Below are 15,238 nucleotides of genomic sequence, written 5' to 3'. Positions count from 1 at the left end.
ACCTAAGGGAATGGGCTTTTCCAGGAGTTGGCAAAATGGAAGTAGGAATCAAAAATCTAGCTGGAGAAAGAATGACAATCAACATAGCAATAGCCACTCATCAAAAACTGCTGGAGCCAAAATCTTACCAAGATTATTAATTGGTAACTCCAGAAAGCTAAGGCAAATCACTGTTTGAAGATGGTTGGGGAGGTGAAGAAACTAAGGAAATAACACAACACAAGGGGTAAGGGTAGAATCTCCAGTTATAGGTCAGGAAGCCCATAAGCAGCCAAAAACAAAACAAGAAAAACCCAACCACAGATTGAATATCTCTGCAGAGCCATAGTACCCCAAAAGGCCAAAGGGCCAGAAGAGAAGGCAGAATTCATAATGAATAAAGAGCAAAAGTACCATCTGCTCTGCAGACCTGTAAGAAAACAGGTAGAGTCTCTCTGTGTTCAACTGATGGGCATACCAACAACAGGTTTTTTTTTCCACAACTAAAGTCCTCTAGGCTTTCCCCAGAAATTTTCCAGAATGTAGGGCAAAAGCATTCATTTGGTAGAGATCCAGGTCCATTTTTTCCTATTTAGATGCAGTTCATAGAATTTTCAGGAATGATGCTGGGGGCACAGTCTGGAAGATCTAGTCCTTTGGTTTGGAGGAAAACTCAAAGGGAGCCCCAGGCTGAAGACAGGATCTTGGTTTTCAATGTCCTCTAATTTATCTGTGGTACTGTCCCAGTTGATATGGAATTGAGTCACCTGAGGATTAGAAGCCAAGATGTTTCGCTGGAGCTGAGAGAAGTCTGGTTTCAGGAATGGGTTCTCCTGAAGCTCAGGGTTGGTATATTCATTGTTGACATATTAGCCAACTCGGATGAACTCCTACCCATATTAGGTGCAGGTTATGAGGACCACAGTTACACTCATTGAATCAATGAAGTTTCTGGGATTAGGGAGGCATTAGGGAAAGGCAAACATTTGTCTCCCTGCTGGGACTGGTCCTACTAGCACTGAGTCTAGTATCGGGTCAAACTCCTCACTCTCTGCTGAACCCACATAAATTATTTTCCATTTTAGGTCGTAGGCCAAGGTCTCGCTGCACTTGAAGCTGATCTCGAACTGGAAGGGGCTATGGAAAGGGCTAGGGTTCTCTAGCATGAATACTTTCAGAACAGAAACTTTGGCCATGGTCTCATGGGAGCAGGAAAGAACACCCTCGAGGCCTCTGCAGCTGCCTCTCTCTCTCGTGTACCCTCTGCATGGTATCCACACCAGACTGAGGCGGCATCCCCCTCCCCTGAAGGAGTTGCAAGGTACAGAAGAAGTTTTAGGGGCCTCAAGTGATGCCTAAGTTGTATGACTCATTCTGCCTAGCTGATCTTATTGGGGCCTACTCTCACTACTGGGGGATACCCCAGTATGATGTAGTTTCTGTGTTTCTCCTTTTCAATCAAGTTTATTTTGACTCAACTAATTTTACATTGTGAAAACTCTTTTGAGTTTACTTGAAGCATAATATTTCTGACTCCAGCCCTTTGAAAAATAATTTTCCTCCAATTACATGGAAAAACAATTTTGAAATTTATCTTTTAAAAGTATTTTCAAATTCTCAATCTGATGGAGATTTTACACATGCAATCATGGAAAACATTTTTTCATGTCAGTTATTTTGCAAAGACCTCAGGTAAAAAACGGGAAATGAAATAAAGTATGTTTTGGTCTGCATCCAGACCCCATCAGTTCTTTCTCTGGAGGTAAATGGTATTTTTCATCAATAATTTTTGAGATTGTGTTAGATCATGGTATTGTTGAGAACTAGGCAATTTACAATTGCTCGTCAAAAAATATTATTGCTGTTGTGTACAATGTTCTTTTGGGTCTATTCACTTTACTTTGCATCAAATCATCAAGTCTTTCCAGGTTTTCCTGAAATCATCTTGCTCATCATTTCTGACAGCACAATAATATTCCATCATCAGCATATATTACAACTTCTTCATCCATTCTTGAGTATCGGAACTTAAATTGTATTATAAAGCAGTTATTTTCAAAACAATGTAGTACTGGTTAAGAGATAGAAAGGTGGGTCAATGGAATAGACTGTGGTAAATGAACTTAGCAAGGTAGTCTTTGATAAACCTAATGATCCCAGGTTTGGGACAAGAACCTACTCTTTGATAAAAACTGCTAGGAAAATTGGAAAACAGTATAGCAGAAAGTAAGTTTAGATCAACATGTCATACTCTCTACCAAGATAAATTCAAAATGGGTAAATGACTTAAAAAAAGTAAGGAACTCATGAATAAATTAGTACAAAATGATAATGATACAAAATAGTAAACCTGTCAGATCTATGGGAAAGAATTTAAGAATGTAGTAAACAAAGGAAGATTGCAAAAGGATTTTGCAAAATGAACTTCCATTTGATTGACAGGGACACATGACAGAAGGTCACATAAGTGCCTGAGTCAAGATTCTAAGATCCCAATTGTAAAACAATCTCCTGGGGAAAACTTTTGGAGGAGAGGGGTAGATTTCCATCTTTCAACAAGGTTTTTGGCCCTTTGGAAGATACCAGCTTGAGTGGAGGAAAACCTGCTTGGACTGACTTCTGACAGCTAGACAGAAGACCAAAGAAGAACCACTTCTCTGCTGGACTTACTCTGGACATTTCTTCTGGGATCTTGGCTCATATACTGGTCTCTATTTTGTAAGACTGTGTTTGGGGAAACTGAATTTATTTAGCATAGATAAGTTAGCCATTAAGATAGTTTCAAGGGAATTACTTTTGGGGTAAAGATCAAGAACCTTCCCTTATCCTTTTATCCTCCTTCTCAACCTTCCCATCAATAAATTTAAAATATTTAGATATTTTCTCTCTTGTTATTTCCCCTTAACAATCACACCATAACAAGACAAAGAAGAGAACATTTAAGACAGAGAACATTACAGCATGTAAAATTAATCATTTCAATCATGTTAAATTAAAAAGGTTTTATGCAAATGAATCCAATGTAACCAAAATTAAAAAAAGAGAAGCAACAAACTGTGAAAAAAATTTTATAACAAAAATCTCTGACAAATGTCTAATTCCTCATATTTATAAGGAACTATGTCAAATTGTACAAGAAATCAGCCATTCCCCTATTGACAATAGTCAAGGGATATGAATAGGCAGTTTTCAGATGAAGAAATCAAAATTATTAATAAACACATGAAAAAGTGTTCTCAAACCCTCTTCATTAAAGAAATGCTAATCAAAACAACTCTGAGGTACCACCTCACACCTAGCAGGTTAGTCAATATGACAGTAAAGGAAAATAGTAAATGTTGGAGGGGATATGGCAAAATTGGGACACTAATGCATTCCTACTAGAGTTATAAATTGATCTAACCCATTCTGGAAGGCAATTTGGAATTATGCCCAAAGGTTTTTTAAAAAATACATGCCCTTTGATGTAGCAATTCCACTACTTAGATTTCTACCCCAAAGAGATAAAATAAAAAAGGGTTGTATAAAATATTCATAGTTGCACTCTTTGTGGTGGCAAAAAATTGGAAAATGAGGGGGAGTCTATCTTTTGGGGGGATGTCTGAACAAATTGTGGCATATGATGGAGGTGCAATATTATTGTGCTATAATGAGTGATAAACTGGAGGATTGCTACATGATCTGGACCTCTAGGAAGACATGCAGAGTGAAATGAGCAGAACCAATAGAACATTGCACAGAAAGTGAAACCCTTTGGAACAATCCAATGTAATGGACTTTAGTCCTAGTAGTGATGAAATGATCTAGGATGACCCTGAGGGACTTATTAGAAAGAATGCTATCCACATGGAGAGAAAGAACTATGGGAGTAGAAACTCACTTGACTCATCACTTGTTTATATGGATATATGATTTGGGGCTTTGGTTTTAAAATATTGCACTATTGCAAAAATGAACACTTTAGAAATAGCTATCAACTAACAACATTTATATAACTCAGTGGAATTGCTTGCTGGCTCTGGGAGGGGAGAAGGAAGAAGGGAAGGAAAGAAAATGAATCATGGAAACACGGAAAATATTTAAAAAATAAAAATTAAAAAGGATTTGCAAAAACAATAATATGAGATTAAGAATTACTATTATTTTAAATGTATAGATTAAACAACTGAGGTTGAGAGAACTTAAGTCACTTACTCAGGGTCACACAATTAAATCCTTGAGACAGATTTTATCTCATTTTGCAATACTGAAGTCTAGCAATCTATTCTCAATGCCATCTTTTTATTTACTTTGAAATTATAATTTTTATGTATTCTTTATTGAATGTCATTTATAATTGTCTTATATTGTCTGTAAAAAATGTCAAAACTTTTATTTTCATCAATTGTAATTATATGCTATTTATTGTTCCTGTTATCATTATATTCCATTAATTTGAGAGTTTTCCTAATATTGAATGAATTCTGCATTTGTGTCATATATTTACTTAGAGACATAGCGTTTTTTTGTAATTATGCAACCTTCATTTTTGATTTTTGTTTGTGTGTGGTTGCTTTTTGTATTTACATTGCTGTAGTCATTATGTATACTGTTTTCTTGAGTCAGCTCACTTGTTTTTTTATCAGTTCATATAGAATTTTCCAATTTTTTTTATATCTGTCATATTTATCATTTATTACCAAGTCATATTCCATGAATATAAATGAATTTTCCACAATAGTTAGCTAGACTTCAATCAATGGGTATGACAGAAGAGTATCTTTCTTCCCACACAATGTCCTTTCACTCTACCTTCCTTAGTCTGACCTGGTACAACTTCTTGTGCAACTTGCCTAGCCACAGTTTTCTTGAAGCAGCTTTTTGGTCAAGTGTTTTAAAATATTTCCAGCTTCATGTAGTCTGGACTTCTCAGACTTGGTGGGTGCCTGAGGCCACCATGCTTGCAATACTGTGATGACTTATTGACTGGACACATTTCAAGATGGAGATGAGGAGGTTCCTGTTACTAGAAGCTAAGTCCTATAGTATACTTCTTGCATATTCTTGCTGCATTAGATCAAAGACAACCTTCTCTTTGAAAAAATGCTCATTGGTCTGCAAAAGGTCTGCAAGTGCTTTATTTTGTCCCAGGATCAAAATAGAACTTAAAAGCTATTCACTTTGAAGATGTTCTGGCAATCAGTTTAACTGATAATTTGGAACAAGATGGTGTCAAGGCTCATATTGTGGTTCAATTGGAAGAAAATCCAGAAAAGATGGAGGAGGGCAGTCTGATCAGTTGATATGACAGTATGTGACAGATGGTCCTGTCTGTGGAACTGGCAGCCAAATCCTGCTCAGCAAATGGATTACCTCAGTGTATACTGGAGAAGGCTGACCAAGATGATAAGTAAAGCACCAAGACCATTGGTTGTATAAGTTGCACTGCCAGCTGAGACACATTGAACCTTACCTGTTTTTCAGCTCTCATTCTTAGCACTATTTAATGAAAGGTGGACTTGCCTGATGAGAATAAGGGCTTAGAGTACCTAGCTACATATCCACTCATATATCCTTCTTTAGAGTTCCTGGAACATGCTGAGATAGGTACAATGAGTTTGGCAGAGAACAGATATGTGGCAGAAACTTGAGATCTCCTTCCTTTGCTTAGACGATCTCAGGTTGATCCTATAAATTCTCAGAGGAAACAGGCATTTACACAAGAGTACAACAAGGGTACAATATTTTCACCCAAGAGTTGAGGTAGTTGCAGGAATCGAAGTTCGTGGAATAATGGATTCCAATGGCATGGCCTACTACAGTCAATGTTGAGAGGATTTCTGTTTTGGACATATCCTAAGTGTGCTCTATGGGGATGCCCCTTTGTGGAATAAATTAAATTAAATCTTATAGTTTTTTTGGGCAACTAGGTGAGATAGTTGATCGAGTATCAGGCCAGAAAACAGAAGGGTCATCTTCCTGAGTTCAAATTTTATCTCAGAAATTTACTTGCTAAGTGACCCTATCCAAATCACATAATCTATATGAAGCAGAAGAAGAAAAGGGCGCAGCATCTCTGCCAAGAAGACCCCAATGTGTCCAGAAAGAGGGAGAAAATTCTTGTGTTCTAAATAACAATCGTAACTTCTATTAGGTAATTCAAATAGTGAGTTTCTAACTCCAGGCCTTCTAATAATGAAATTCCCCTACAGCCAGTATATATATACTGGCATATCTATCTATCTATCTATCTATCTATCTATCTATCTATCTATCTATCTGAATTGGTAAGGGAGGAAGTGAAATTCCTGATGGAAATTAGGTAGTCTTTACTGATGTAACTAGTTTTTATAGATATATTGATTACTTGATATTGATATCCAGTCTCAAGGAATATCACATCCTAAATTCTCAGTGGAACCCCACCAGATAGCTTCAGATTTTATTTCCCCAATCACACAAAATTTATTAGTTGTGGAGACCCCAAAGGACTGCAAGCAGAGCTCAGAATATGCTACTACTATTTGATTCCTCATGTCCAAGAAGAAATATGAGATTAATTTTGGACTTTTTCAGGCTTTGAAAAATTCTCACTTCCCACTTGAATATTCTAATGTCCTCCATGCACTAAGTTACCCACAAGTTTATTTCATTCATGTGCTGTTTAGTTAAGAGTACTGCCTTGAAAGATGAACAATTTTTCCATTTGGGACTTAATGACCCTATAATGCCTATGTTTCCAAAGGATTCTGTTCATAAAGTAGGCTGGGTATAGCAGGAACCTGAAAAGAGTGGTCAGAATAAGGTATCATAAAGATCTAAAGACTCAAGTCACTCAGATTATCCACTCCCAACATGACTTTTTAAAAACAGTTGATTGCCTGGAACTAGGTTCTACTTTGAATTAGGAAGGACAAGAAACAAAGGAAGTTCAGGTTATCAAAGAGGTCAGGGTGGAATGCAAGATAATACTTAGCAAACTGGGGATAAGTGAATTAAGGTTCATGTAAAACTTAACAACCCCTGACTAATCTAAGTATTGTCTCTGATTACAGGTACCTGTATTTGTGATAAGGTTTGTTGATTCTCAAATAAGAACCTATTGTGAAAGGAAATAACTATTGTATCTTGTAAGCTATATAAACTAACTATATATAAGTCTGATACAGCTTCCACTAGGGAAGGCTGTCCCAGCTGGTAGATTCCTTATTTTTTTTCTATCAATAAATCATGGTTCCAATGAATGAAATTCTGGGTGTCAGGATTTGCTTTATGAATTTCCCCACTTCAGATGGCTTCTGACAATGGGCTTACTCTCTAGATGTAAATAAACAAGATTGAAATCACCATCTGACTGATTATTTGATTTAATTGTTGATTGGGGTAAAGGATGTAGGGTCCGAGAAAATCCCCCCAGGAATGGAGACAGGGAGACAATGCAAGTAAGCAAAGGGTCACTGTTTATTTCTAGCACACTAGGGCTGCTCCAAAGAAGGAGTTATGCTGACTTGGCTGGGGGAGCATCTTTTATAGCGTAAGCATAGGAGGATCAGGATGAGAATAACAGGCTAATTCAGTTCGGCCATTGCAGTTGGCTAAGGGGTTCACAATGCAGGGAGTGTCTGGCCAGTGGTTAGGCTGACTTGGGCAGGAATTTTCCCCTGGCCCCAGAGGGAGGTTGTTCTGACCTCCTTCATTCCCCACTTCTACTGCACATGAGGAATCTTCCTCATGAGACCATATCCTCATAAGGGGATTCAGTGGAAGTCAGAGTTTGATATTGCTGATGAAGGACCATAGCTGGACAGTATTAATGTGATCCTTGACAAAGGCTATTAGGCTAATAGGCAATTAAGAATGCATGGAACTAGCCCTGGATGATCAGCATAAAAGCAAAGAATCCTTAGGCTAGGAGTCATGAGGATGCAAGGGAGCAGAAGAATTTCCCTGTCAATAGTCTGTCTGAGTTTCTAGGGGTACAATGCTCATGTCATCTCTCCCTTCTCCAAATATCTAAGGGAAAGTGGGTGATGGTCTCAGTCTTCTGTAGCTTCTTCAGAGCTGACAATGGTTGTAGCGCTGTCCTTGCCTATTGTCAGCAGAGAGGTATTGACTATAGGCAATGTCCAGGGCTTCAGGCTGGAATGGTGGCAGAGGTTACAGGGGCATCTGGGTGACTCCCATGAGTGCTTTTACCCTAGAAGCAACTAGAGAAGTGACAAGGTTACAAATGCAAAGTCCACATATCCCACAGGGGAGTAGCCAAAACTTGAACAGGGAGGGAAAGGCTGTGGACACAGGGTGTTTAGGGGTGTGTCCTCCATGAATGCCTGGGTCCTAGGTAGGTGGGGACCTGCTTGGAGATCTGAAGAATGTCCAGCAACTGCTTCCCCCAATTCAAGACAGGTCACAAGATGGAGAGTCAGCCCTTAAAAGAGAAGTGTAGAAACTAGGACTGGGGCAAAAAAATAGAACACCAGATAGAAACAGATAAGCCAATAGACTTCAGAAATTATCTTCTGACAGAAATAGATCCCTTTAGGAAATTGGATGCCTGAGTTCTCTGCAGAGTTGGTATGTGATGTTTCTGTTAAAGAATATCCTTTTGCAAAGTACACATTAGCTATAAACAATTATAAACACTTGAGTAACAATATTTTACAGATGTATTTCTTTACCTCAAATTCTGGGGAAACTCGAGAAAGCTGTTGAGCTATATTTCCAAGCTCAAGATCCAAACTTCAACTGTGGTAAATTAAGGCTACAAATACAAGCCAACTCTTAATAAACTTCACCTACTTCTCAAAGTATGTTCCCTAACAATTTAAGAATTTTCAATAGTTAAAGTTGTTTGAGGAAAAGGAAACTTTAATTTTACAATTGGCATTATGTACTGATTATGGGAATTTGTCACAAAGGAAAAGGTCAACAGGGAAAATATTTCCTCAGTCCCAAGGGACACATAGTGAGGGCTTCACGTACAAGCCAAAGCTATCACTGGCTCATGTCATCATTGTATCACTCAAGGACTAACAGCCTAGATCGTCAAAAAAAGTCCATTCCCAAGTGAGCCCAGAATATGCCTCTGTAACCATTCCAGGACATTCTCTGTCCTTCATGTACTTTGTCACCATTAGATTCCAGAAACCTTCTTTTTCCTGAAAAGACAAGTCTCACCCATTATTGCTGAGAGATATTCTGCTTATCAGTAGTCCAGAAACAAATTTCCATACCCTCAAACAAGACTTTTGCACTCTATAAGAATTTCTTAAAGCCTATGAGTCTTCATTATAACAGTTATTCTTACATATTTTGGCAATAATTAATTTATCACAATTTAGTCACAAGACATGAACAGGAATGTTGAATTCATTAGTTCTACAGTAAATACAAAATAGGGATAGATCATGGCCTTAGCTTTAAACAATTAAACCCATTTTTCCTTTAAACCTCTTATGATGGAAGGATAGATAAGGATGGAATGCAGTCTTCTTGAGGCTATGCTGCTAAAAATCCATTTTGCAAAACTGATCTGTGGCTTTTCTATACAGACTGAAATCTTACTGTCTGACAAAATTAAAATTAGGATGTTATTTTCTAAACCCACATTTATACATGATCACAATTTTGAAATAAAATCCCAATAAAGAACTCTAATAGAGTGATTTAAGCATAACTTCCTTCTGGCTAGCAGACAGGGAAAGGAGATTTGTCAGGTCTTCTTATAGGAATAGCCCTGTTTATCCCCAAAATAGGATAATTAATAGGTTGTTTTATTATCTGAATACATGTTTATCTCTAGATCACAAATTCCTTCCTATACATTTTGTACATTTTAAAAACAATTCATATAACCTTGTCAAAGACAACACTATTTAGAAATTCCCTCTTTTGCAAAATACCAAATTCTTAGTACTTGTATTATTAAATCCCAATCACAGATTAACCACTTAAAAACTTCTTGTGTGTCATATGATTCCTTGTTGCTAGTTCTGACAGCACATGCATTAAAATAACATCTGATTTGAAAAATCCCAAGTTTAAATTCTAGAATAAGTTCTTTTCTACAACATAACAACTTTTTCTGGATGACTTTTCCATCTACAAAGTAGCCAGTACAATTTCTGTCTTTATAGAATAAAACATTCCCTCTCTGTGTCAGGCTGGCTACCAATCACATTTAGACAATTCTCAAATTCACTGAAACAATTATGCATTGTAAGATCTAACAAAACAAACTTCTAACCATGAGTTTTGCTGTGCTCAATAAAATCTGGCTAACATTTCACATTTAACTGACAAAGTTACCACAATACATGGAATTACATTTGAACCATATCAAAATCAGTAGCAATACTCCCAAGTTGTATGCATCAACCCTTAGAATTAATCTTAAGTGGAAAGTGCCTTTAATTGTGGAGTAAGAGACGAGACTGAAGTCTCACTAGTTGTCTTTCTGTTCAGAATCAACCCTCTTCTTCCTTGCAACAGATGAGGGAGTTAGATCTGATCAGGGAACTGATAGTTTCCAAGTTGCCTGTTTTTCTTATCATCTCTTCCTGGATTTCTCGGTGGGCCCTTGTTTTAAAATCTAAGCAAAGAGTAAGGGGCTTCTATCCATATTATGCCCTCTTTCTTGTAAGGTATGTCCAATTATTGCCACCTGGTGTTAAAATTTAGGCTATCAAAAAGCCACTTTCCTCATTTTTTTCTTGATGGTGCTCAGCTATTTAACATGAGAGAAAACAGATAAAACAAACAAAAAACCCTGGAACCATCAGCCTGACCATTTGTTTGGACAGGGAGGGCCATTGTGGAAGAAGGGGAGTTATTCTTGGGGTTAGGGGAAGAGGGCCTGCCTCTTCCTGTTGTTCAATGTGCAAGAGTGGGGGTAGGTAGTGGAGGCACCTCTGGCTGCACAGCCATGCCTCAGTGGAATCAGGAGGAAGGGAAAGGGGTGGTGATTCTGAAGGGGTTAACACAGGAGGGGTTGGGGTCGGTGTCTTGGCCACCAGGATGCTAGAGGGGTTGGCAGCCAACACCAGAGGATGGACCCAGGGAGGGGGGTCCAAGACCACATCCTGCCAGGTCAGGATATAGGGCATTTGATCGGGGTGGCCATTAGGACCTGGACCCAGGACCTGGGCACAGACAGAATTCACAACCTCCTTATTCCAGGTCCCTCCCCTGGGCCATCTGACACTGAGTAAGGCCATTCTGACTCACAAAAGGTTTGGAATTTAGCCCCATTGATCTCCACAGAGAGATTGTGAGCCCTGACTTTAAAGTTGGGCCAGTGAGCTAAAACTAGGGACAGAGAATTAGAGGGAACTTGGCCCATTTTTAGGGCTACAGAGACACAGATAACAAAAAGAACAAGACAGTCAAAGAGACAGACAGCAAGTTCTCTGGAGAAATAGAAAGAGAACAAATAGTATGAGGGTCTCTTATTTTTCGGATAGCCAAATGTATTGGTTTGACTGATGAGACCCAGGATGCTGGTCTGGGTTAACTCAGAAATCTAGTTTGTAGTTTGTACCAGTAGAGGAACCACGTACTAAACTGGTCCACACTTACTCATAGTGAAACCAGATCACTTAGCGGGATTGAACTTGACAATAGGCCCTCTTCATATAAATAGGAATATTAAATGCAATTTCCTCACAGGCTTGTTGAAAAAATCAGTGATATGATATTTGTGAAAAGTGCTCAGCACAATGGCTGGCAAAAAAATAGAGTTGGTGATATATAAATATCCAATCCCTCATCCTTTCCCTCCCAGGAAAGCACAAGATTGGAAAAAGAATCTCTCCATTAGGGTAAGAACCTATAAAGGAATTGTGCCAATTCTGCAAACTGGATAAAATTTCTTATGGGGCATAACAATGTCCATGAGAAACATATGCTAAACAACTGTGTGGGGTTTTCCTTAATGGACTTCCCTGACCAGCAGGGTCCCACAAGGGAAGGGGCTCACCTTTGTGATGGGACCCGAGGAGAGGTAGGAACCGAGAACCAGGGTGGAAATGAAAGACACGGACAAGTCAGTAGTTGGATAGGGCAGGCAATCCCTATGATACTCCCTTTGATAGGAGAGTATGAGTACAAAGGAACAGGAGGTGGATGAGGAGATTAAGATAGGAAATGCAGGCCTAGATGGTTACAGCCTCGGGGAAGGAGAAGGTCAAGAGGAGAGAGAGTCATTGAGTCGCCCAGTGGAGCTCCATGAAAGGGAGAAAGGCCAAGAGGCAAGAGGAAGTTCATGGGATTGCCTCTGAATTTTATTCCTGTCCTGCTTGGGTGGTACTCCCAAGCATGTAGTAACCACATCACAAAGTATAGACAATTAAGATTGGGTGGCAAGGTAGAGGGAACACCTTTGGGCGTGTAGATTCCAAACCGCGCTTTCCCGGGGAATTGAGTCCGAGCATGTTAATGAGTTTGTCTTAGCCAAGGGCCACATGGCCAGTTCAAGGTTACATTCACAAGCCTCATTGGTATAACCTTATGCTTGGAGACACAGTAATCATACAGTCATTTATATTTCATAGATGTGAATATGCTTGGGATGCTACACAACTGGATTGGAGCTGTTATACAAACAGTAAAGGCTGGGAAGTGGGTTCAGTTTTTAATTGGATATTGAAGGATGACAACACACTGTATTGGTCACAGGACCCTATCATTCAGAATGAGGTCAATTATCTACCTAAAATAAACATTAACCCAATAAAAGAGAATTATTGAAGTGAATGTGATTTTTTTTAAATTAAAAACTATGAACAAACAAGCATAAAATAAGAAGAAAAGATACATTCTAGAAAAAATCTATAGAAATGATCATCAAAATTGAAGATTAGTTCTTTAAAAAGACTTAAAAAATAGCAGGAAATAAAATAAACCAAACAGAAAATGTAAAATTGCAACCAAGCAAGAAGAAATTAAAGGAATTAATCATAACCCATCAAGGACCATTGAATATTCATAAAATCAAGTAGTTAATTGTTTTGGGGGAAAATATGTACATGAATGACTAGTGAGTATATAAAAACAAAAGAAGTTCCAGGAGAGAGCACACTAGTGTCTAGAGGGAAGTAGATCAGAGGTGATGAGGACCATTTTATATTTTATTCCTTTCTTTAAGAGTGACTGAATACAATGTTAGGTACTATCAGTTAACTGTGATAGTTAGAAAAGTCTATGTGAGACACTGAGAGGGAACTAAGAGAACTACTTTACTAAGGAGATTTTGAGAGTTAATTATAGAAAGAGTTTATGAGAGACCAGAACACCAGAGGTTCTTAATCTGATGCCCAGGAACTTTTTGTTTGTTTGAAATTAATGATTATATTTCAATATCATTGGCTACCTTTGTAATTCCTTGTATTTTGTATTATGCAAAAATAAAACATGATTCTGAGAAGAATATATAGACTTCAGAACATCTCAATGACATGTATCTACTCTATTTCAATGTAAAGGGATTCCAGGATATAAATAATTTATAATTGAATCTAATTAATTGTAAAGTTTCACTATACTTTCACATCTGACTACACTGACTTTACTGTTTCATGTCCATGACATCCATCTTCTGTTGTTCTCCTGTCTTTGAACTGGTCATCTCCATACCTGCAATGTCTTTCCTAACATTCATCTCTTAGTTTCCCTGGCTACTTTTACATCTCAGTTTAAATATAAACTTCTATTGAAGGTCCTTTGTTGTTGCCTGGGTCTAAAACTTCTGAAATTAATCCTCGTTATCTCTTCATGTATGTTATATATATATGGTTATTTATGTGCTGTCTCTACATTAGAATGTGGGTCCTTTGAGGTCAAGTTGTGCTCTTCTCTTTTTTTCCTGTATCATCAGCATTTTCCACCAGTGCTTGCTTATTAAATGATTTTACAATGATTTATACTATTTGTCATGGAGTTGGATTAAAGAAAACGCTTCAGAAGAAACAGGAATATTGTAGTGATTAAAATAGTGGGTGTCATAAACTGTGGCAGATAAAAGAGTATTTGGCTTAAATTGTGACCACAGAAAATATGGTTTCAAGACAGTGTCTTGTTTTAAATCAAATATAAGGTGGTCGCAAGGGAAAAAATTCCCAAATATTAAATATACCCAAGACAGCTGAGTTTTATAGAGATTTTAATTAATACAAATGAGGAATTAAAGAAGGAGAGAGAGAGAGTAAAAGGGAATAATGAGAAAAAAAAGCTAGGCCAGCTTAGGCCAGCCTTAAGAGAGAGAGATCAGTCAGTCTTCAATCCACTCACCACAAGATTTGTCCCAAGAAAATTCTAGTGTTCAGAGAGACACCAGTTGAGCTTCCTCCAATTCAGCTTTTCCCAGCTGAATCTCTCCAGAGAGAGTTCTTCTGAGACCATCTCCAAGAGAGTCCAGAGAGAGAGAGTCTTCTGACAGTCCCTTCTCTCAGATTTTCATCTCCTTTTAAAGGGAATTTTCTCCTATGTCACCTCCACTAAGTTCTCACATCTACCAATCACAGTAGACATTTTCTAAAGGACAGACCATTCTTAATTCACACCTAAGTAGGCTTAAACATTTGATTAACCTGATCACACCTGAAAAGAACCTCTGAGTAAGTTCTCACCTCTTTGCTCCTTGTAAATTCACAAGTTTCCTGACCTTTATAGGTACTTAGCACCCTTTTGTGTTAGATCTAAAAATAGGCACAGCTTAAGAACTTTTGCCCTACTATAAGTATGTGTTTAAGTATTTTTCATTGTTCAGCAAGGAGTTTCTTCCCCTAAAGCATGCTTAAGTAGGGGTGGACTAGAGGTCTCACATTCCTGATCTAAGTTCCTTCATTGTTTAAAGTGGGCAATGGTCTTAACCAAGTATTCTGAAGTAGGGTCTGAGAATTTTTAAGGTTCACAGTATATATGGCTCATGTTGTGAGATGACTACACCACTTCCACACACATTAACAACTCATTTCAGGACCGGCCAGCAACACAAAAGGAACTAATGAGCATTCTCTTGGTATGGAGACTGTGTCAGATGGAGTGATGGAGGATAAACACTGAGACCTCACAATGATACTTGGATTTTCAGTGTCACCACAACCTTCCTCAGGGCTTTAGAACCAACTCTGGGGCTTTCATGATTCTGTAGCTCAGGGAAGGGAATCATCACAGCGGCAGGCAGCTGCTCTTCCTCCCATAAAATAGAGGAAGACATGCAAATGGGGCTCCTCCCTCAGGCATGAACCCAGCACAAAACCTGTGTCTGCTGCTCTGGGAGAGG

General features: G+C 38.2%; 1 pseudogene; it reads right to left on the bottom strand.

The window, feature by feature from the left end:
- Window positions 1-469: 469 nt before the first annotated feature.
- Window positions 470-1,402, bottom strand: LOC130458180 (histone chaperone ASF1B-like; annotated as a pseudogene).
- Window positions 1,403-15,238: the final 13,836 nt, after the last annotated feature.

Source organism: Monodelphis domestica, chromosome 1, assembly GCF_027887165.1.
Source record: "Monodelphis domestica isolate mMonDom1 chromosome 1, mMonDom1.pri, whole genome shotgun sequence".
Taxonomy (NCBI): domain Eukaryota; kingdom Metazoa; phylum Chordata; class Mammalia; order Didelphimorphia; family Didelphidae; genus Monodelphis; species Monodelphis domestica.
This window is presented reverse-complemented; position numbering and strand designations above follow the sequence as displayed.